This window comes from Carcharhinus amblyrhynchos, chromosome 25, assembly GCF_965287045.1.
Source record: "Carcharhinus amblyrhynchos chromosome 25, sCarAmb.v2.hapA, whole genome shotgun sequence".
In the NCBI taxonomy this organism is placed as follows: domain Eukaryota; kingdom Metazoa; phylum Chordata; class Chondrichthyes; order Carcharhiniformes; family Carcharhinidae; genus Carcharhinus; species Carcharhinus amblyrhynchos.
Genome location: NC_137348.1, coordinates 22,914,289 through 22,936,344, shown reverse-complemented (window position 1 = coordinate 22,936,344; position 22,056 = coordinate 22,914,289). Strand labels below are relative to the sequence as shown.

The 22,056-nt window shown below is 42.2% G+C and overlaps 1 protein-coding gene across 9 annotated transcripts in view; it reads right to left on the bottom strand.

The window, feature by feature from the left end:
- strbp (spermatid perinuclear RNA binding protein) overlaps positions 1–22,056 on the bottom strand; it is a 168,305-nt gene that overhangs the window by 94,975 nt on the left and 51,274 nt on the right. The gene's annotated exons all lie outside the window — the stretch shown is intronic.

Below are 22,056 nucleotides of genomic sequence, written 5' to 3'. Positions count from 1 at the left end.
TGTATGCTTCACTGCACATCACATCTCTGATGTTATCTCTACATTACAGGCAGTCTTTTTATTATCCCTAATTATTGCTGTGTTAGCAGCATCGAACCCTATGTCCTATGTTTGTGACTAAACTCACAGTTGTTTCCATAAAGTGGGTTATCAATATACCTAACTATATCCAATCTATTTAACTTCAAGCTATTTCTCTATGCTCTACAAATATATGTGTTAACAACATCTTTACCTATTGCTCACATTGGGGAAAAGTACTGAAGGAAGGTGGCAGATTTTCAAAAAATGTTTGTCTGGAGCTCTGTACAACGTTCCGATGAGACAGGGAGGTTTTGGTAGGTTACGGGAACCATGGTGCACAAAGGTTGTAATGAACCTAATCAGAAAGAAAAGGAAGGTGTACAGTAGGTTCAGAGAGCTAGGCAATGTTAAGGATCTAGAGGAGTATATGGGTTGTAGGAAGGAGCTTAAAAAGGAAATTAGGAGAGCCAGAAGTGGTCATGAGAAGGCCTTGGCGGGTAAGATTACGGAGAACCCCAAGGCGTTCTACAAATATGTGAAGAGTAAAAGGATGAGATGTGAAGGAATAGGACCTATTAAAGGTGAAGGGGGAAAAGTTTGTGCAGAACTGGTAGAAATGGCAGAGGTGCTTAATGAATACTTTACCTCAGTATTCACGGTGGATAATGATTAGGGTGGTTGTACTGCAGGTTTGCGGCGGACTGAAAAGATTGAGTATGTGGACATTAAGAAAGAGGATGTGTTGGAACTTTTGAATTGCATCAAGATAGATAAGTTGCTGGTTCCGGATGGGACGTACCCCAGGTTACTGTGGGAGACGAGGGGACAGATTGCAGAGCTTCTGGCGATGATCTTTGCATCGTCCATGGAGACAAGAGAGGTTCCCGAGGATTGCGGACGTGGTTCCTATTTTCAAGAAAGGGAACAGGGATAGCCCAGGAAATTACCGACCAGTGAGTCTGACCTCAGTGGTTGGTAAGTTGATGGAGAGGATCCTGACAGACAGGATTTATGAACATTTAGAGAAATTTAGTATGATCAAAAATAGTCAACATGGCTTTGTCAAGGGCAGGTCGTGCCTTACGAGCCTTGTTGAGTTCTTTGAAAATGTGACTAAACACATTGACGAAGGAAGAGCAGTGGATGTGGTTTATATGGACTTCAGCAAGGCGTTCAAATAAGGTCTCCCATGCAAGACTTATTGAGAAAGTGAGAGGGCATGGGATCCAAGGGACTGTTGCCTTGTGGATCCAGAACTGGCTTGCCTGCAGACAGTGGATATGGATGGGTCTTTTTCTGCATGGAGGTCGGTCACCAGTGGAGTGCCCCAGGGATCTGTTCTGGGGCCCTTGCTGTTTGTAATTTTCATAAAGACCTGGATGAAGAAGTAGAGGGATGGGTTGGTAAGTTTGCCGACGAAACAAGGTTGGTGGTGTTGTGGATAGTCTGGAGGGATGTCAGAAGTTGCAGCGAGACATAGATAGGATGAAAGACTGGGCAGAGAAGTGGCAGATGGACTTCAACACGGATAAATGAGTAGTGGTCCATCTTGGCAGGTCCAATGGGATGAAGGAGTGTAATATCAAGGGTAGGACTCTTAGCAGTGTGGAGGATCAGAAGGATCTTGGGGTCCGCGTCCATAGGACTCTTAAATCGGCCTCGCGGGTGGAGGAGGTGGTCAAGAAGGTGTACGGTGTACTAGCCTTCATTAATCGAGGGACTGAGTTTAGGGGTTGGGAGATAATGCTGCAACTTTATAAGACCCTTGTCAGACCCACTTGGAGTACTGTGCGTAGTTCTGGGCGTCTCATTACAAGAAAGATGTAGAAGCTATTGAAAGGGTGCAGAGGAGACTTATAAGGATGTTGCCTGGATTGGGTGGCATGCCTTATGAGGATAGGTTGAGGGAGCTAGGTCTTTTCTCCCTGGAGAGACGAAGGATGAGAGATGACCTGATAGAGGTTTATAAGATGTTGAGAGTTCTGGATCGGGTGGATTCTCAGAGGTTATTTCCCAGGGCTGAAATAGTTGCTACGAGAGGACACAGGTTGAAGGTGCTGGGGAGTAGGTACAGAGATGTCAGGGGTAAGTTTTTCACTCAGAGGGCAGTGGGTGCGTGCAATCGGCTGCCATCAGTGGTGGAGGCGGCAAACTCGGGGTCTTTTAAGAGACTTATGGATGAGGGCATGGGATTTAATGGGATTGAGGGTTATACGTAGGCCTAGTAGGGAGGGATATGATCAGAGCAACTTGTGGGCCGAAGGGCCTGTTTGTGCTGTGGTTTTCTGTGTTTTATGTTTTTTTTTGTGTCTGAATTCTTTGTCAATCTCTCCCATCTCCACCAACCACTATCCAGCTCTCACAGCTGCTCTCCTCCACTGCCCCCAGACCACTACAGTATAAATCTCATCCTATTCTCTACTGTTTTCAGCTTTGACAAAGAGTCATCAGATTCAAAATGTTAGCCTTGTTCTCACTCCACAGATGCTGTCAGACCTGCTGAGATTTTCTGGTATTTTTTGTTATTTATATGGCTAGTTCAGTTAAGTTTCTGGTCACTGACACCAGGATATTGGTGAGGGATTCAGTGATGGCAATCTGGTGAACACCAAGGGAAGATGGGTAGATTTGCTCTTATTGGAGATGACTATTGCCTGGCATGTTTTTATTATTTGCCATTTATCAGCCCTAGATTACATCTATATGTTGGGTAGATACCAGTGCTGTAATTGTACTGGAACAGCCTGGCTGAGGATGAGGCTAGTTCTGGGGCACAGTCATCAGTACTACAGATGGGATTTTGCTGGGGCCCAGGGCCTTTGCTGTATGCAGCGCCTTCAGTCATTTTGTGAATTCACGTGGAGTGAATCAAATCCCTGCCGTATAATATCAAGAAACAGCTGAAGAATGGACAAAAAGACTCTGAGGCAGTAACCACCCACATTCACTCAGAAACATTCACTGCCTTCACCACTGATACATAATGACACAGTGGCCATAGTGTGCACATCTACATGATGCACTATAAGTACTCACTAAGGCTCCTTACGCAGCACTTTCCAAATATAAGAATAAGGGTAGCAGACACATGGGTACACCACCACCTGGAAGTTCCCTTCCAAGCCACACATCAATTTAACCTGGAACTATAATCACTATTCCTTCATTGTGAATGGATCACGATTGTGGAATTCCCTCCCTAACAGCATTGGTGGTGTACGTAAACCATATGGGATGCAGTAGTTCAAGAAAGCAGCTCATCACCACCTTCTCAAGGACAACTAGGAGTGGGCAATAAATGCTGGCCTAGCCCGCAATGTCCACATCTCATGAATTAATTAAGAAACAACTTAGAAAAGCAGACATAAAAGATGACTGGAGGCAGTCAGCAACACCTAGAAGAGTGGACAAAAAGAGGACTTCGGGGCAATTGGCTGTACCTAAGAGTGGATGAAAGGAGGCCAGAGGCAGCCAGTAGCACCTAGAAGAACTATCCAATCTAATCCAGCCTGTGTTGAATGGAGCAGTCACACTCAGAGGTCAGTTTGACATCACAAGAAAACAGATTAGTGGTTGGTAAATATGTTGCTCGTTTATCTTCAAAACTCATGTAATTTATTCATAATTGCAAGTTGTATTAATTGTAGTAAGATTTACCAGCAGTAGTGAAGATTATTGGGAATAGAAGCACTTATTAATTATAAATTAATTAATCAAGACAGAAAAAAGACAGGTTAGGTAATGTGTTGCAACTCAGGATGTGGGAGTGCCTGATGTAATTCAGGACAAATGGGGAGTCAGTTAGCTGGACGGCTGGTTCGTAATATGGAGTAACACCACCAGCAAGGGTTCAATTCCTGTACCGGCTGAGGTTGTTCATGAAGGTCTCACATTATCGACCTTGTCTCTTGCCTGAGGTGTGGTGATCCTCAAGTTAAAATCACTACCAGTCAGTTCTTTCTCTCAAAGGGGAGAGCAGCCTATGATATCTGGGACTATGGCAACTGATTAGGTCAATGGCCAGGAATAGGAGGGTGTGATTGAGTGAGGCAGAAATGGGCACCCAGAAGGGGAGCCTTGGAATTGTCCAACAGGTTCAAGATTCTTGTCGCCAATACAGCTGAAAGTGGTAGTTGCACAGTGGATGAGCAAACTGACCATGGTACAGGATCCAATAAAGAACAAAAAAAACACAGTATAGCACAGGGACAGGTCCTTCGGCACTCCAAGCCTGTGCCAATCATGATGCCCTGAACTACAAAGACCTTCTGCCCTTACTCGGTCCGTATCCCTCTATTCACGTACCCATTCTGATGCCTCTCAAATGTTGCTAATGTGCCTGCTTCCACCGCCTCCTCTGGCGGCATGTTCCAGGCACCCACCATTCTCTGCGTGAAAAACATACCCCGCACATCTCCCTTACACTTTCCTCCTCTCACCTTGAGCTTGTGTTCTCTTGTCATTGACACTTCCACTCTGGGAAAAAGCTTTTGACTATCTATCCTGTCTGTGCCTCTCATAATTTTGCAGACCTCTATGAGGTCTCCTCTCAGCCTCCATCTTTCTGGTGAAAACAATCCTGGTTTATTCAATCTCTCCTCATAGCTAATGCCCTCGAGACCAGGTAACGTCCTGTTGAACATTCTTTGCACTCTCTCCAAAGCTCCCATGTCCTTCTGGTAGTGTGGTGACCAGAATTGCAATCAATGTTCCAAATGCGGGCCTAACCAAGGTTTTATATAACTGCAACATGATTTCCCAACTCTTGTAATCAATGCCCCAGCTGATGAAGGCAAGCATGTCATATGCTTTCTTCATCAATTGGCCACATGTACTGCCACTTTAGGGAACTGTGTTCCTGCTCGTCCAGATCCCACTGTATGCTAATGTTCCTTAGGGTTCTGCCATTTACAGTATAATTCACACCTAAATACGATCCACAAAATGCATCATCTTGCATTTGTCTGGATCAAACTCTATCTGCCATTTCTGTGCCCAAGTCTCCAATCAATCTACATCCTGTTCTATCCTGACACTATCAGTAACTCCATCAGTCTTCATGTCATCTGCAAACTTACTAATCAGAAGCCCTACATTTTCCTCCAGATCATTTATATATACTATAAACAACAGAGGTCCCTGCACTGATCTCTGCAGAACACACTAGTTACAGATCTCCATTCTGTAAAACACCCTTCCACTGCTAATCTGTCTTCTATAACCAAGCCAGTTCTGTATCCATCTAGCAAGCCCACCCGAATCTCGTGTGATTTTAGTTTTTGTACCAGTCTGCCATGTGGGACCTTGTCAAGTGCCTTACTAAAGTCCTTCCCTCATCAATTATCTTTGTCACCACTTCAAAAAGCTTAGTTAAATTGGTGAAACATGACCTTCCGTGTACAAAATCATGCTGTGGAGATGCCAGCATTGGACTGGGGTAAAACAGAAAGAAATCCCACAACACCAGTTTAAAGTCCAAATGAAAATCATGCTGCCTGTCACTAACTAATCAATTTTCTTTCAAATGTGCATATAATCTGTACCTCAGTATCTTCTTCAAAAGTTTCCGTACCACTGATGTCACTGGCCTATAATTTCTTCGATTATCCCTGCTTCTTTTCTTAAGCAAGGGACAACATTGGCTGTTCTTCAGTCCACTGGAACTTCGTCTGTGGTCAAAGAGGATGTGAAGATATCTGTTAAGGTCCCCGCTATTTCTTCCCTTGCCTCCCACAGGACCCGGGATAGATCCCATCCCCCCCAGGTGTTTGTCTATCTTAATGCAATTTAGGATACTCAATACTTGACATTCTCTAGAACGTTCACACACCTAAATCTGACCTCAACATCTGTCATGTCCTTCTCCCTGGTGAATACTGATACAAAGTACTCATTAAGGATATCATCCACTTCCTGTGGCTCCACGCATAACTTCTCTCTATTGTCCTTCTTGAGTGGGCCTACTCTTTCTCTTGCTGCCCAGGTTCGAGATAGGTCCCAGATTGAAAAATAGTGAATGTGACCCCACCTTATTCAAGCAAAGGGGGTAGGGAGAAAGCAGGAAACTATTAGCTGAACAACTTCCATAACAAAATTGCTAGAATCTATTATTGAGGAAGGAGCAGAGCACTTAGAAAATCTCAATGCAACAGGCATAGTCAACATGATTTTGTGAAAGGGAAATAATGTTTGACTAATTTATTGCAGTTTTTTGAAGAAGCAACCAGAAGCATGGAGAAAGGGGAATCTGTTGATACGGTACACTTAGATTTCCAGAAAGTGTATGATAAAGTATCACATCAAAGGTGACGGCGCAAAAGAGGTCAAGGTGTGGAGGGTAAACACATTAGGATGGATTGAGAATTGGTGAGCTAACAGGAAACCGAGTAGGTATAAATGGGTCATTTTCATGTTGGCAAGATACGAGTGGAGTGCTACAGGGATCAATGCTGCGGGCTTCAACTATTTACAATCATATCAATGACCTGAATGAGGGACAGAATGTATGGTTCCCAAATTTGCTGATGACACAAAGATTGGTAGGAAAATAAGTTGCCAATGTCCTTTGCAAATTCCTTAGGTGAGTAGGCAGATGGAATGTAATGTGGGAATATGTGAACTTGTCCACTTTGGCAGGGAGAATAGAAAAGCAGCATATTATTTAAATGGAGAAATATTACAGAGCCCTTGAGGTACAAAGGGATTTGAATGTCCTGGTACACGAATTACAAAAACTTAATATGCAGGTAGGGCGTCTTGAGGATCAACAAGGTAATCTATGTGCGGATCCACAAGAGATGGGGGAGATCCTAAATTAATATTTCTCATCAGTATTTACTGTTGAGAAAAGCACGGATGTTAGGGAACTTGGGGACTTAAATGTTGATGTCTTGAGGAGTGCACATATTACAGAGAACGAGGTGCTGGAAGTCTTAAAGCACATCAAGGTAGATAAACCTGCAGGACCTGATGAGGTATATCCCAGGAAGTTGTGGGAGGCTAGGGAGGAAATTGCGGGTCCCCTAGCCGAGATATTTGAATCATCGATAGTAATGGGTGAGGTGCCTGAAGATTGGAGACTGGCAAATGTTATGCCTTTGTTTATAAAGGGCTGCAGGGAAAAGTCTGGGAACTACAGGCCAGTTAGCCTCACATTTGTGGTGGGTAAATTGTTGAAGTTATTTTAAGAGACAGGATCTACAGGCATTTAGAGATGCAAGGATTGATTAGGGACAGTGAGCATGGCTTTGAGTGGAAAATCATGTCTCACAAATTTGATTAAATTTTTTGAAAGGGTAACCAAGAAGGTAGATGAGGGCAGTGCAGTTGATGTTGTCTACATGGACTTTATCAAGGCCTTTGACAAGGTACCGCATGGTAGGTTGCTGCATGAAGTTAAATCTCACACAATTCAGGGTGAGGTACTTAAATGGATACAAAATTGGCTTCTTGACAGAAGCTAGAGGGTGGCTGTAGAGAGTTGTTTTTCAAACTGGAGGCTTGTGATCAGCAGTGTGCCTTAGGGATTAATGCTGCGCCCACTGTTATTTGTCATTTATATTAATGATTTGGATGAGAATATAGGGAGCATGATTAGTAAGTTTGCAGATGACACCAAGATTGGTGGCATGGTGGACAGAGAGGAAGGTTATCTCCAATTGCAGCGGGATCTTGTTCAATTGGGCCAGTAGGCTGACGAATGGCAGATGGAATTTAATTTAGACAAATGCAAGGTAATGCATTTTGGTAAACTGAACCAAGACAGGATTTAGCTAATAGTAGGGCACTGGGGAGAGTTACAGAACAAAGAGATCTAGGGGTACATGTTCGTAGCTCCTTGAAAGTGGAGTCACAGGTGGACAGAGTGGCGAAGAAAGCATTCAGCATGCTTGGTTTCATTGGTCAGAACATTGAATACAGGAGTTGGGATGTCTCGTTGAAGTTGTACAAGACACTGGTAAGGCCACACTTGGCATACTGTGTGCAATTCTGGGTCACCCTATTATAGATATTATTAAACTAGAAAGAGTGCAGACAAGATTTACTAGGATGCTACCGGGACTTGATGGATTGAATTATAAAGGAGAGTCTGAATAGACTGGGACTTTTCCCTCTGGAGCATAGGAGGCTGAGGGGTGACCTTATAGTGATCTATAAAATAATGAGGGACATAGACAAGGTAGATAATCATTATCTTTTCCCAAAGGTAGGGGAGTCTAAAACTAGAGGGCATAGGTTTAAGATGAGAGGGGAGAGATACAAAAGTGTCCAGAGGGGCAACTCCTTCTCACAGAGGGTGGTGATTGTCTGGAACAAACTGCCAGAGGTAGTAGTAGAGGCGAGTATAATTTTAAGAAGCATTTAGACAGTTACATGGGTACGAGGGATATAGAGGGATATGGGCCACATGCAGGCAATTGGGATTAGTTTAGGGGTTTTAAGTGGCATGGACAAGTTGGGCCAAAGGGCCTGTTTCCATGCTGTAAACCTGTATGACTATAGGTGCAGCAAGTGATTAGGAAAGCAAATGGAATGTTGTTATTTATTGTAAGTGGGATTAAATATATCTGGAGTACTACGTACAGTTTTGCTCTCCTTGTTTAAGAAAGCGTATCAATGCACAGGAAGCAGTTCAAAGAATGATCACTTGACTGATATCTGGGATGGGGTGTGGAATATCTTATGAGGCTGGCCCTGTATCCATTGAAGTTTAGGAGATTGGGAAGTAATCTTATTGAACCATAAGATCCTGAGGGGATTGACAGGGTGGATACTGAAAGGATGTTTCCCTTTGTTGGCGGCAGGGCACAGGACACTAGAGGACACAGTTTAAAAATAAAGAGTTTCCCATTTAAGGCAGAGATGAGGAGGAATATTTTCTCCTACGGTCATGAGTCTTTAGAATTCTCTTCCCCAGTGAACAGTGAAAGCAGAGTCATTGAATATTTTTAAAGGCACAAGTAGATTGCCTCCCTTGTTAGTCAGGAATTTAAGGTTATCAGGGGTAGGTGGAATGTGGAGTTGATACCATAATCAGATCAGTGAGGATCTTGTTGAATGGCAAAGCAGGTTTGACAGGCTTGACTAGCCTACTCCTATTCTGTACATTCATACGAATAGACTGAAGACTGACACCTATAATGATAGGGTGCTCAGGAGACTGCAGAGGTGGATTATCCACTCAGCACTTCTGGCTGAAGATGATTATAATTACCTCAACCTTTTCTTTTGCACTGATGTGCTGGGCTCCACCATCATTCAGGATGGCGATATCTGTGAAGCCTCCTATTCTGGCTTTTGTTTAATTGTCCACCACCATTCACAACTAGATGTGGCAGGGCTATAGAACTTTCAACTGATCTGTTGGTTGTGGAGTGCTTAAATGTGTCTATAGCACTGCTGATTCACGTGCATGCAGATCCGTGCTGTAGTTTCACCAGGTTGGCACCTTGTTTTTGGTTTACCTGGTATTGTTTCTAAATTCCTCACTGAATCAGGATGGGTCATATGGCTTGACGTTAATGATGGAATAAGGTATATTATCGGACCATGAGGTTACAAATTGTGGTTGAATACAACTCTGCTGATGATGATGGCCCATAGCCCCTCCCATTTAGCATGGTGGTAGTGCCACATCTCAAAGACAGAACTTCGTCCCCACAAGGACTGTGAAGTGGTCAAACCTACTAATGCAGTCCTGGATAGATGCATTTGCAACAGGTAGATTGGTAAGGTTTCTCCCTTCAGTTCTCTCACTACTACCACAGTTCCAGTTTGGCAGAAATGTCAGACAAGATTCAGCCAATTTATTTTAGTAGTGATGCTACCAAACTTCTGCTGGTGATTACATGAATACCTGCTACCCACAGTGCTTCAGTGATGTTCAACATGGAGGTGTATTCATTCATTAGCTGAGATAGGATGGCAAATGAAAATTAATGATAACAAGTGATGATCCTTGTATATATTTGGCCTGATGACATGAGACTTCATAGGGTTGAGAGTCAATGAGGAGGACTATCTGGGTCACTTCCTCCTGACTGTATGCCACTGCGCTGTTGTCTCTAGACAGTGGGGCAGGACATACCAGGGATGGTGATGAAGGAGATTGGGACATTGGCCATAAGGTATGATTTGGTGAATTTGATGACACGTTGCTCCACTAGTCTGTGGGACAGCTCTCCCAATGTTACCACATGTTCCTAGATGGTCATGACAGAGTCTTGTAGGGTCGATGGGTTGGGTGTGCCCACTGTCATTTCCAGTGCCTAGGTCAATGCAAAACCAGGCGGTCAGTCTAATCTTATTCTTATTTAAATGTAATACAATTGAATTGCTTGCTTGGCCACTTCAATGGACAATCAAAAATCAACCATGTAGGCCAGTTCGGATCACAATAGCAGACGTCCTTTCCCGAAGGACAATATAGTGATATTATAAGGTTCTCACTACAACCTGGTAGTTGCATGATCACCATTACGAGTAACTAGTTTTTTATTTTAGATTTATTAATTTAATTCAAATTCCCCTAATTGCCATGGCAGGATTTGAACTCTCATCTCTAGAGCATTATTCTAGGTCTCTGAATCACTAGTCCGGTTGCATTACCATTATGCTACCATCCCATGTTTATTTTTAACAATGTAAAAATACTTGCATTTATATTGCCCATTTCATGACCTCAAGACATCAGAGAGCACTTTACAGCCAATAAAGCAACTCTGATGTGTCGTTACTGTTGTGAAGTAGGGAAGAAACAGTCAATTCGCCCAGAGGTCCCACAAACAGCAATGTGTTAATGGCTAGATAATCCTTTTTTAGTGATGCTGACTGAAACATAAAAATATTACCCAATAATCCGTTTTAGTGACAAAAGCACGTCAAGGGTCCAGACTCGAAACATTAGTTCTATTCTCTCTCCACAGGATGCTGTCAAACCTGTTGAGATTGTCCAGCATTTTGTTTTTTTGTTTCAGATTCCAGCATCTGCAGTAATTTGCTTTTAGCTGTTCTAGTGATGTTGATTGAGAGATAATTATTGGCCAGGATACAGGGGAGAAAAACTGTCTGTTCCTTCACCAGAATAGTTTACTTTTGCTATTAAGATGCAATACCTATACTGACCTACTCAAGTTGCCACAAAATAATAACTCATGGCTTCCATTTCAAACATCATGTACACCTAGCTCAAAATTAATTTCAAGGTTTTTTGATCTGATTTGTCACATATATAATATACAGTTAAAAGTATTGTTTCTTGCTCTATGCAGACAAAGCATATCATTCATTGAGAAGGAGAGGGTGTAGAATATACTGTTACAGTCATAGCTAGGATGTAGAGAAAGATCAACTTAATATGATAGATCCATTCAAAGGTCTGATGGCAGGAAGGAAGAACACAGTAAAAAGTCTGACAGCACCAGGTTTTAGTCCAACCGATTTATTTGATAGTAAACACACAAGCTTTCGAGGGGACTCCCTCTTCGTCAGGTGAATGGAGAGTTCTGGCCTCGGACAGAGCATATAAAGCACAGACAGTTTAGAGATTACTGATTAGAATGCGAATCTTTACGCCTAACCTGCTGTTCAAATCCTAAAGTGGCTGACAATGCGTGTGGAAGGAGCACTGATCACAGGTTAAAGAGATGTGTATTGTCTCCAGACATCACAGTGAGTGAGGTTTTGCAAACCCAGGCAAGTCACGGGGGTTACAGATAGTGCGACATGAACCCAAGATCGCTGTTGAGGCTGTCCTCATGTGTGTGGAACTTGGCTATCAGTCTCTGCTCAGCAACTCTGCGCTGTCGTGAAGGCTGCCTTGGAGAACGCTTACCCGAAGATCAGAGGCTGTGGTCACATTCAGCCTCTGACCTTCGGGTAAGCGTTCTCCAAGACGGCCTTCATGACACATGACAGCGCAGAGTCACTGAGCAGAGACTGATAGCCAAGTTCCACACACGAGGACGGCCTCAACAGCGATCTTGGGTTCATGTCGCACTATCTGTAACCCCCGTGATTTGCCTGGGTTTGTAAAACCTCACTCACTGTGCTGTCTGGAGACAATACACATCTCTCTAACCTGTGATCAGTGCTCCTTCCACACGCATTGTCAGCCACTTTAGGACTTGAACAGCAGGTTAGGCGTAAAGATCCGCATTCTAATCAGTAATCTCTAAACTGTCTGTGCTTTATATGCTCTGTCCGAGGCCAGAACTCTCCATTCACCTGACGAAGAGGGAGTCCCCTCGAAAGCTTGTGAGTTTACTATCAAATAAATCGGTTGGACTAAAACCTGGTGCTGTCAGACTTTTTACTGTGTTTACCCCAGTCCAACGCCGGCACATCCACATCAGGAAGGAAGAAGACAGCACAATGGCATACAGTCAGGAGGAAGTGGCCCTGTCAGTCCTCACATTGACTCTCAACCCCATGAAGTCTCATGTCATCAGGTCAAATATGGACAAGGATTATCACTTGTTATCGCTAATTTTCATTTGCCATCCTATCTCAACACCTCCATGTTAAACATCGCTGAAGCACTGTGGGTAGCAAGGAGTCACATCGGTGGTACGTGACCTCAAGACTTTTGTATCTTTCACCCAATGGAAGAAGGTGGATGGCCAGGGTGCGTGGGATCCTTGGTTATGCTGGGTGCATCTTGAGATACAGTGTAGCCATTAGATAATAGCCAATATGGAATCTCTAACAAAATCCTATTAAAAATACTGTATGCAATATTGAACATCACATTATAGGAAGGACTCTGAACTTTTGCAGAAAATGCAATGAGATTCACTTGAATGCTGAGAGATCTGACTAAGTGCACAGAGAGATATGAAAATGGTGTACTTCTTCCCTCAGAACAACCCAGGGTGCAGTGTGACATGTTACACAGGATAGAAAGAAACAGCTGTTTTCAGTAACTGAAACGAGTCAAGAGCTAGGGGCCATAAACGTCATAGACACAGAACAAAGTGCAGAAGAGATTTCTTCACAGTGCTGTACAGCTATGGGATTCACTTGAGAATTAGTGATGAATGTTAACATAGTTTCTGCATCAAAGATTAGATTGAATAGTTGGATGAAGCAGAATGGGCTGAATGAATAGAATGGGACTGGCCAACATAATTAGGAATACTTATTCACAACAGGTAAATGCCACCACAGACTGGATGAGCCAAACGGCATGTTTCTGTGTTATAACTTTTATGTATTTCTATTAAGGTTGTTAGTTAATCACAGTTAACTTCCTTGAATAACATGATTAAGATTAATTTTTTCAATGCTTGTTAATCATGGAATAGAAGAGTACCTGCGTAGAAATGTTTTAATTACAATCAATTGCTGACCACATGCATCAATCACGTGCTGATTTGCCTGCAGCCTTCATAATATCACAACTCTTCACTGTAGGTTCTGTATACATGGAAGCTTATGCAGACATTGCGTACTCATGAACGTGTGTCACTGTTACGTTTCAATTAACTATGTTACCAAAACAAAGTTTACCCAAGGTTAACATTTTCAATTGCGAGATTAATTACTGCACAGCCCTTGTTTCTGCGTCTTTCTGAACTATACAAAGTCAGATTCACCTTGTGGTGCAAGAGATGTCCGATGCAATGTACTTCAATACTAAGAACTTGTAGGATATACTAGATGAAACTTTTCCAAATGACTGCATGATTGTCTTTTTCATCCAATTCGCTCCCCTTGTCCCCCCAAAAGCAGTAATGCATGAAACAGTAGTTCTAAATGCACTAATCGGTCTCTAGTATCTCAACCAGGTTACCATTCACAAGGTCAATATGGACCTTGTTTTAGCTCATCCTTCTAGAAAGGCACTATCTTTTTAACAGATCAAATGGTTTGTTCAATGTTTCAAGTGTTTCATTTTTACCACTCTGCTAAGAGGGCCATTTCATGCGTTGATTCCACTTTGTGCAAAGGACAACTTCCACAGATGTGCACGAAATTTTTCTTTGACCTGTCCCATTTGCAATGCTGAGGAAATAATATTCAATGATTAGGAAGTAATTTTCTGCATTTCTTTCCACACATCATTCGCAAACACAAAAAAACCCTTCCTGCGCTGTGCAGACTCAGAAAGCCACCCACTCACTGACTATTCAGTGACTGTGCCCTGGCACTCCTACGTGTGCAGGATTCCTTTTCACAGGCATTCAGAGCTGGGTCCAACTTCATTCCTGTAATGGATTCTCAGTGGGACAACTTTTCAGTGGCCTGGTTGGTTACCTTCAGTATTCTGATTGAGCAGAATCACTGAACGTGCCAGGGCTCAAATGAAATTGCCTGCCACATACCTCAGTATAAACTGGTCATTGCATCAGAATGTTCCAATTGGTTGATCATGGGTTTCAGGCCACAGCCTGCTTGGTTGGGAACAACTCGCCTTTGACACAACTCTACAAAAATTACTGCCAATGTTTGAATTGTTCGGGGAAAAAAATAAGCTCCAAAACAAATAAAAAACTCTGAAGGTGACTTTGTGAAATAATAGGGGGGGTGGTTCAGTAGTGGTGGTGGAAATGGAGGTAATTTTTTGAAAATTAAATCATGAGTTGTAGCCATCACTAGCTTGGCCAGCATTTATTGCCAATTCCTAATTGCCCCCAAGGAGGCAGTGGTGAGCTGTGGTGTAGATACGTTCAATGCTGTTTGGGATTTCCAGGATTTTGACCTTGCGATACAGTGATATATTTCCAGGTCAGGATGATGAGGGAAAAGAATTTCCAGATGGCACCCTTCATAGTCATCTACTGCCTTTGTCCTTCTTGATAGTAGAGATTGAGAGTTTGGAAGGAACCCTCTAAGGTGCTTTGGTGAATTACTCCAGTGCACTTTGTAGATGGTGCACCTGGCTGCCAGTAGGTGTGGCAGTAGAGGGAATGAACGTTTGTGGATGGGGTGTCAGTCACATGCTGATTTGGCCTGGATGCTGTCAATCTTCGAGTGTTGTTGGAACTGTACTGATCCAGGCAAATGGACGTTATTCAATCACAATCCTAACTTGTGCCTTGTGTAGTGGGTACAAATGTTACTAGCCACTCATCAGCCTAAACCTGAATTTTGTTCAGGTCTTACAGCATTTGGACATGGATTGCTTCAGCATCTTAGGAGTACTGAGTGGTGCTGAACATTGTTCAGTCATCAACCAACATCTTTCTGACCTTATGATGGAAGGAAGGTCATTGATGAAGCAGCTGAAGATGGTCAGGCCTAGGACACTACCCTGTGTAACTCCTCCAGTGATGTCCTGGAACCGAGATGATTGATCTCCAACAACCTTAACCATCTTACTTTGTGTTAGGCATGACTCCAACCAGCAGAGAGTACCCACCCCCCCGATTCTCACCGACTCCAGTTTTGATGGGACTCTTTAATGCTGCACAAACCTTGATGTCATTCATGTCACTTCACCTCCGAAGTTCAGCTCTTTTTATGTTTGAAGCAAGGCTGTAATGAGTTCAGGAGCTGGTTGACCATCGCAGAGCTCAAACTGAGCAGCTTGGGGAAGCATTGGGATTGCAAGGAGGGATAAGGGGAGATGTAATAAAGATGGTCCAAATTTTGAGGGGATCTGATAGATAGTTGAGAGATTTTCTAATGACAGGATGGTTATTTAAGACGATTCCTATAAAAAAAAGCAGGGTGAAAATGAGAACTTTCTATATATGCAGAGTTATGATCCAAAACATGCTGCTTGAAAGGCTGATGGATGCAGACTCAATAGTAACTTTCAAAAAGGATTTGGATATATTATTTGAAAAACTAATATTTTCTTGGCTACAAGGAAAGAGCAGGGGGGTAAGACTAATTTGATAGCTCTTTGAAACAGCTGATACAGACACAACGGGCCAAATGGTCATCTTCTGTGCAGCATGTAACAGGAAGAGGGGATATTGGAAAGACAGATAATAGAGCGTTCAATGGGTGAAGCGTAACTCCTGGGAGAGGATATGGAAACAAAGCTGCTTGAAGACTGCAATCCCTAACAAAAAATCTCCTCCCAAAGAAAAAAAATCAGGAGGTCAAGAGAGAGAATTAATTCAGTAAAAGGTCCCAAGGAGTTTCATGGGAACATCATCAAACAAAATGTTTGAACCCTGAACCAAAGAGGCATTATTAACAACTGACCAAAAGATTGGTCATAGAGGTAGATTTTTAAAAAAATCTTCTTAAAATGGGGGGAGGGTTCCAGAGCTTTGGCTGACATGGCTGAAGATACAGGTGCCAATGGAGAGGTAAAGGAAGTGGGAGTGTAAAACGGGCCAGAATTTGGGGAACACAGAAGAACTCTTAAGGGTTATTGGGCTGCAGGAGATTACAGACAGGCAAGAAAAAGGCCATGGAAGAACTTGAACACGTGAAAATTGGCACTGGGAACCATTGTAAATCAATAAGCAAAGATATGATGCATATATGTGTCTTGAAGCAAAGCAGCTTACAAGCAGCAGTTTTAAATTAGTTTAAGTTTACAGAGGGTGGAAGATGGAAGGTTGGCCAGGAAATAGTGTGTCAGTATCAACACAGATGGTTGTTTCAGCAGCAGATTGCCTGAAGCAGGGGTGGAGATAGATGTCCTTCTTAATGGAGAAGATATGGGTTCTGAAATCGACTCAGGCAATTATTATTTGTGATTTATACTTTTTACCAACATGGAAACACATTTTGCTTGTATTACTTTTTTATTGATTAAGGCAACGATTTCACCAGATGTTTTCTGCAACTATGAGTAGCAACCTCAAATACTGAACTTGCGAAATGCATACAACGTTTTCGATGCAAGATAATTCATGAAGTGTCAATAGGTACATTAAAGTTGTTTTTATGCTTATTTGCAGATTCACCATTAAGTTTGTGCTCTTAATAGGGCTGAAGTGGAATGATTTGGCTCCAGGTTTTTACCAAACTTGACCATCTTTGAATGCAGTCAGCATCAGATATGCACACTCAACATTTACAAGGAAATGCAGTGAAAATGATGGATGAAGCATCCAATTTACTGCAGAAGTGCTGCATTAGCGTAAATCCAGTAAAGCAGCAATCTGCTACAGCCAGAAAGTGGAAGCAGTTAAAAGTGCACTATTGTTACAAGATGTTTATATGGGCACATGGCCATCAACTTCCTGCCATGCAATGAAACTCAGAGGTCTTAGTTGTGTATAACCCAATACTAAATTGCTTCAGAACTTTTATTCTGTTTGATGTCAAAGAAAAAGTGGCAGTATTGTCAACACTTGTATCAATTAATGGACACAGCATCAACTTTTGCCATGAATAATAGGTAGTGATCTGCTGCATATCTCTGGTAAAATTCGGGTCACGATTTCAAATTTGTGTTAATTATATCAATGAATTTCTCTTTTTTTGAGAACTGCATATACAACATGTGAACAATCTGGACAGAAAAAAGGCCAGTTGATGCATTTAGCCTGTTCCATGTAGTTATGACGGCTCATTCATCAGGTCAAGAAATTATCTGGAAGAGATAAAAAAATTCAAATACCCAAGGCCAATTGTGAGGGGAGGAGACAAGAGATGCAAGGGTACCAGAACTGGACACCGTATTCCAAATTGTGCGGCACAAGGACAAAATGATATGTTTTGCTTTGTAATCAATCCTCCTATAATTGTAGCAAAACACCTGTTTTACTTTAGCCAGAGGTTCTCCTCTGCACTGGCTATAAACATGGATTGTCATATTCATTGAATATACAGTAAAGACCAGGAACTACAGAATTAAAATTAACATTCTGCTTGTTTATGGTTATGTATATGTTTTTAGGATCTGATGACACCAGTTAAAATGGATTCAATTCTATTTTTAAATAGATCTACAGAGCACTTAATGAAACATTAAAAATGCCCACCATGGACACTGCAACAACTTAGCAAGGTTTCTTCAGCAGGGCTAATGGCAGCAGACGCGGTAGCACAGTGGTTAGCACTGCTGCTTCACAGCTCCAAGGTCCTGGGTTCGATTCCTGGCTCAGGTCACTGTCTGTGTAGAGTTTGCACATTCTCCTCGTGTCTGTGTGGGTTTCCTCCAGGTACTCCAGTTTCCTCCCACAGTCCAAAGATGTGCAGGTTAGGTTGATTGGCCATGCTAAGAAATTGCCCCTTAGTGTCCAGGGGTGCGAAGGTTAGGGATTAGTGGGTATAATATGTATAGCTATGAGGATAGGGCCTGGGTGGGATTGTGTTTGGTGCAGACTCGATGGGCCGAAGGGCCTCTTTCTGCACTGTAGGGTTCTATGATTTGACAATTATCACAAGTTTCTCTCAAAATTACACACCATTCTGATCTGGATATATATCAATGATCATTCTTCATTACAGGAATCAAAACCCTAAAGAGCCCAGTTTGGAGCAATTCAAAAGGTTAGCCAACACTGCCTTCTAAAAGAACAACAATTGATGGATAATAAATGCTGATCTTAACACTGACTCCGACATCCCAAGAATCAATTTTTAAAAATACTGTATTCCAAAAAGCACAATGAAAAACATCAGATATGGCCCTATAAGCTATGAGGCAAGAATGGACCCATTGAAATCTGGGATCCTGCCAGTACATTACTGGAGTACAATTCTGTTGCTGGGTGCTGATGATGAATAAACTTGATTCTTGCAGTTTTTTTTTAATCTCAACCTTGCATTGTTATTTTATAACTGACCTAAAGCAGGAACTAGAAAGAACATTACATCCTCAGGAAGTCCCGAAGTACTTTACAGTCATGAAGGTTTTCTTGTCAGCAGATGTAGCAGTCAGTTTGCAGTACAACAAATGTTAGCAGGATGAATAACCAGTTAACCGATTTTCAGTGACATTGGTTGAGCGATAAACATTAGCTTATTTCCCCCCTTTCTTCTTTAAACAGTGCCATGGAGTTTTATATGATTAAGGTGATTAAGAAGGCATATGGTATGCTTGCCTTCATCAGCTGGAACATTGAGTACAGGAGTTGAGAAATCATGTTGCAGCTATATAAAACCTTGGTTAAGGCGCATTTGGAATATAACATGCAGTTCTGGTCACCAACTATCAGAAGGGCATGGAAGTTTTGGAAATTGTGCAAGGAAGGTTCACCAGGATGTTGCCTGGTCTCGAGAGTGTTAGCTATGAAGAGAGGTTGAACAAACCAGGATTGTTTTCACTGGAAAGATGGAGACTAAGAGAAACCCTGATAGAGGTCTACAAAATTATGAGAGGCATAGACAGGGTAGATAGAGGCTTTATCCACGGATGGAACTGTCAATTACAAGGGGGCACAGGTTCAAGTGAGAGGGGAAAAGTTTAAGGAAGATGTGTGGGAGAAGTTTTTCACACAGGGTGATGTGTGGCTGGAACACACTGCCAGAGAATGTAGTGGAAGCAGGCATATTAGCAAATTTAAGAGGTATCTGGATGGGTATGTGAATAAGGAGGAAATAAAGCGATATGGACCAAGCAAGGGCAGAAGGTTTATTTTAGTTAGGCCGTCATGATCGGCACAGGCTTGGACAGCCAAAGGGCCTGTACTGTGCTGTACTTTTCTTTGTTCTTTGTATATTAGTCCATTAGGCCCTGTTTGACATCTCAGCTAAAGTGACACAACAATCCAGTACTTCTCCCTCATTACTACACTTAAGTATCAACCTAAATTCTGTGTCAGAATACTGGAGTATTTAAACCTTGAACCTTATGCTGACCTAGGGGCTAAAGAAGCTAAGCCAAGCCGACACTGAGTTTACTGTCCACGTGATGTGGTTTTTGGTATGTACCAATGCTAATCTCCAGTGCCGATCCAGAATCTGAGCCCATCCTGATTTCAGACAGACATGAGAGACATCTTCCTGTTTCAGGAAATCTTGCTCTACTTCGCTTCAGAGGTAAGACAGAACCCAACTATAGATTTTGCCTGCATTCAGTCTATAACAAAATTGTTTGTACGTGGCTGTCAACAGTACTGCAAATATTTTGCACCCATGGCACAGCTGCAAAGGAAGTCTTATGGTACAGTAGGTGGCGTTTCTGCCTCTGAGCAGAAAGCTCTGAGTTTCAGTCTCACTTTGGGATCTGATGGTCGCAGAAGATACATTCATCACGTGGTCGAACAGACTGATCATCAACCTGCAAATCCTTCTGATACACTGATGACAAATGATAGAAGGAGGAGAGTCTCCTGGTCAACTGGGGCCTGCAGAATCATAACTATAGACCAACACGTGGTTGCTACGCCCTCTCAGGGTATGGTACTTGGACAGTACAAGTGCAACTGGTATTTTGCAGCTTTTGGTATGTTCATTATGATTTGTGACCAGGATCTAGATAGCAGAAGTGTACTTTTGTGCCATTAACATTGTTATACACTTGGTTTACTCCCAGATAAATAGCAAACTGAGGTTGATTTCAGCTGACTCATGAATGACTTCAACCCATTTGTCACAACAAATAAAATCTACAGAACTGTTTCATAAGAACGTAAGAAATAGGAGCAGGAGTAGGCCATCTAGCCCTTCGAGCCTGCCCCACCATTCATGGCTGATCTGAAGTGGATCAATTCCACTTTCCTGCCTGCTCCCCATAACCCTCAATTCCCTTGTCCATCAGAAATCTTTCTACCCGTGACTTAAATGTATTCAACGAGGTAGCCTCCACCACTTCAATGGGCAGAGAATTCCAGAGATTCACCACCCTTTGAGCGAAGAAGTTCCTCCTCAACTCTGTTCTAAACTCAAATCAATATCAGCGTAAGCAAAAGCATTTTTGAAAGCAGCATCCCATAATAATGCTGATTTGTATTTTTAACACCAAAAACTAGTAATGGACATTCGTCCTTATTATAATTTAACATCCGTTATACAAAAGCCTAAAGCTTTGTGTATAAAGGCAACAAAGTGAAGACTGATTAAAGCACTTCAAACTTAAACTTCCCAAACCTTGATCCAATTTTTTTTATATATCCTCATTTTGTTGCATTTTTTCTTCGGTCAGGAAGGCTCAGAAGTATAGATTGCAACCTCCTACTTCAATGCAACATTGCTCACATCAAAGCCTATGTTATTTTATTTTTCTAAATAAAATAAATATTATCACATTATAAATAACTGATGTGCTGTTCACTTTAATATTTTAGTGGTAATAATATAGAGAAGGTTGAAGTTTAATTTCTAGAAAATGGGATAAATGTATCTATCGCAACCCAGGGTTTATTACACTTGAACGATTGGAACCATGTTGATTTAAGGGCTCAACATAAGATAAGACCCTAATACATCAGGTGGGCCTACTTAGCTGGAGAACTGGAGACAGAGACATAATGCCTACATTGTTTGTAAAGAAATGCAGCCCAGGAAGACGTTTTGTTTTGGGAGTTCGAGCTAAATTAGTTTAAAAGCAGTCAGTGAACCCTGAAAAGCTGCATCATTGTGGAGATTAAGGAGGTTCTTTGGTTTCAATTTATCTGTGTGGTTGTCGGGAGAGTGTTAGCTGCAGTTTGGAACTTGTGTGGTTTGCAGCTCAGAGAAGTCCTGTGAGCAGCTAGCAGGCAATTAGAGTCCAAGGAGTCATTTACAGTTGGATGCAGTCAGAAAACTGGAGTTTGGAAAAACCATAGGACAGTGAAATTCATGAAGCTAGCAGCCTGCAGAAGTTTTGAAGTCTTCCAGTAATTAGAGGCCGGAGGGCAGCTTTGTGAATCTCGTGGACTGTTGTCTCAGGTGAGGCTGAACCACTGACAGGTGAACAGTCGTTGGGGCGATCTGAGTTGGAGCAGTTTCAGAGGGAATTCAGAAGGTAGATCTTGAAAGTGAGAGAGATGGAGTTTTAATAAGTTTTGTGACTCAGCGGTCACCGACATCTGCTGCACTGTTCAGAAATCTGTGGGATCTGTCTTGGTTGTGTCTGCTATTTAATGTGGTGCGCTCAACCACATTTTCCCTATTAATTCATGGTTATCTTGTTAATTCTGAATTTAGAATTTAGGATAGATAATGTAGATTGATATACTTTTCTGATTTTGAATA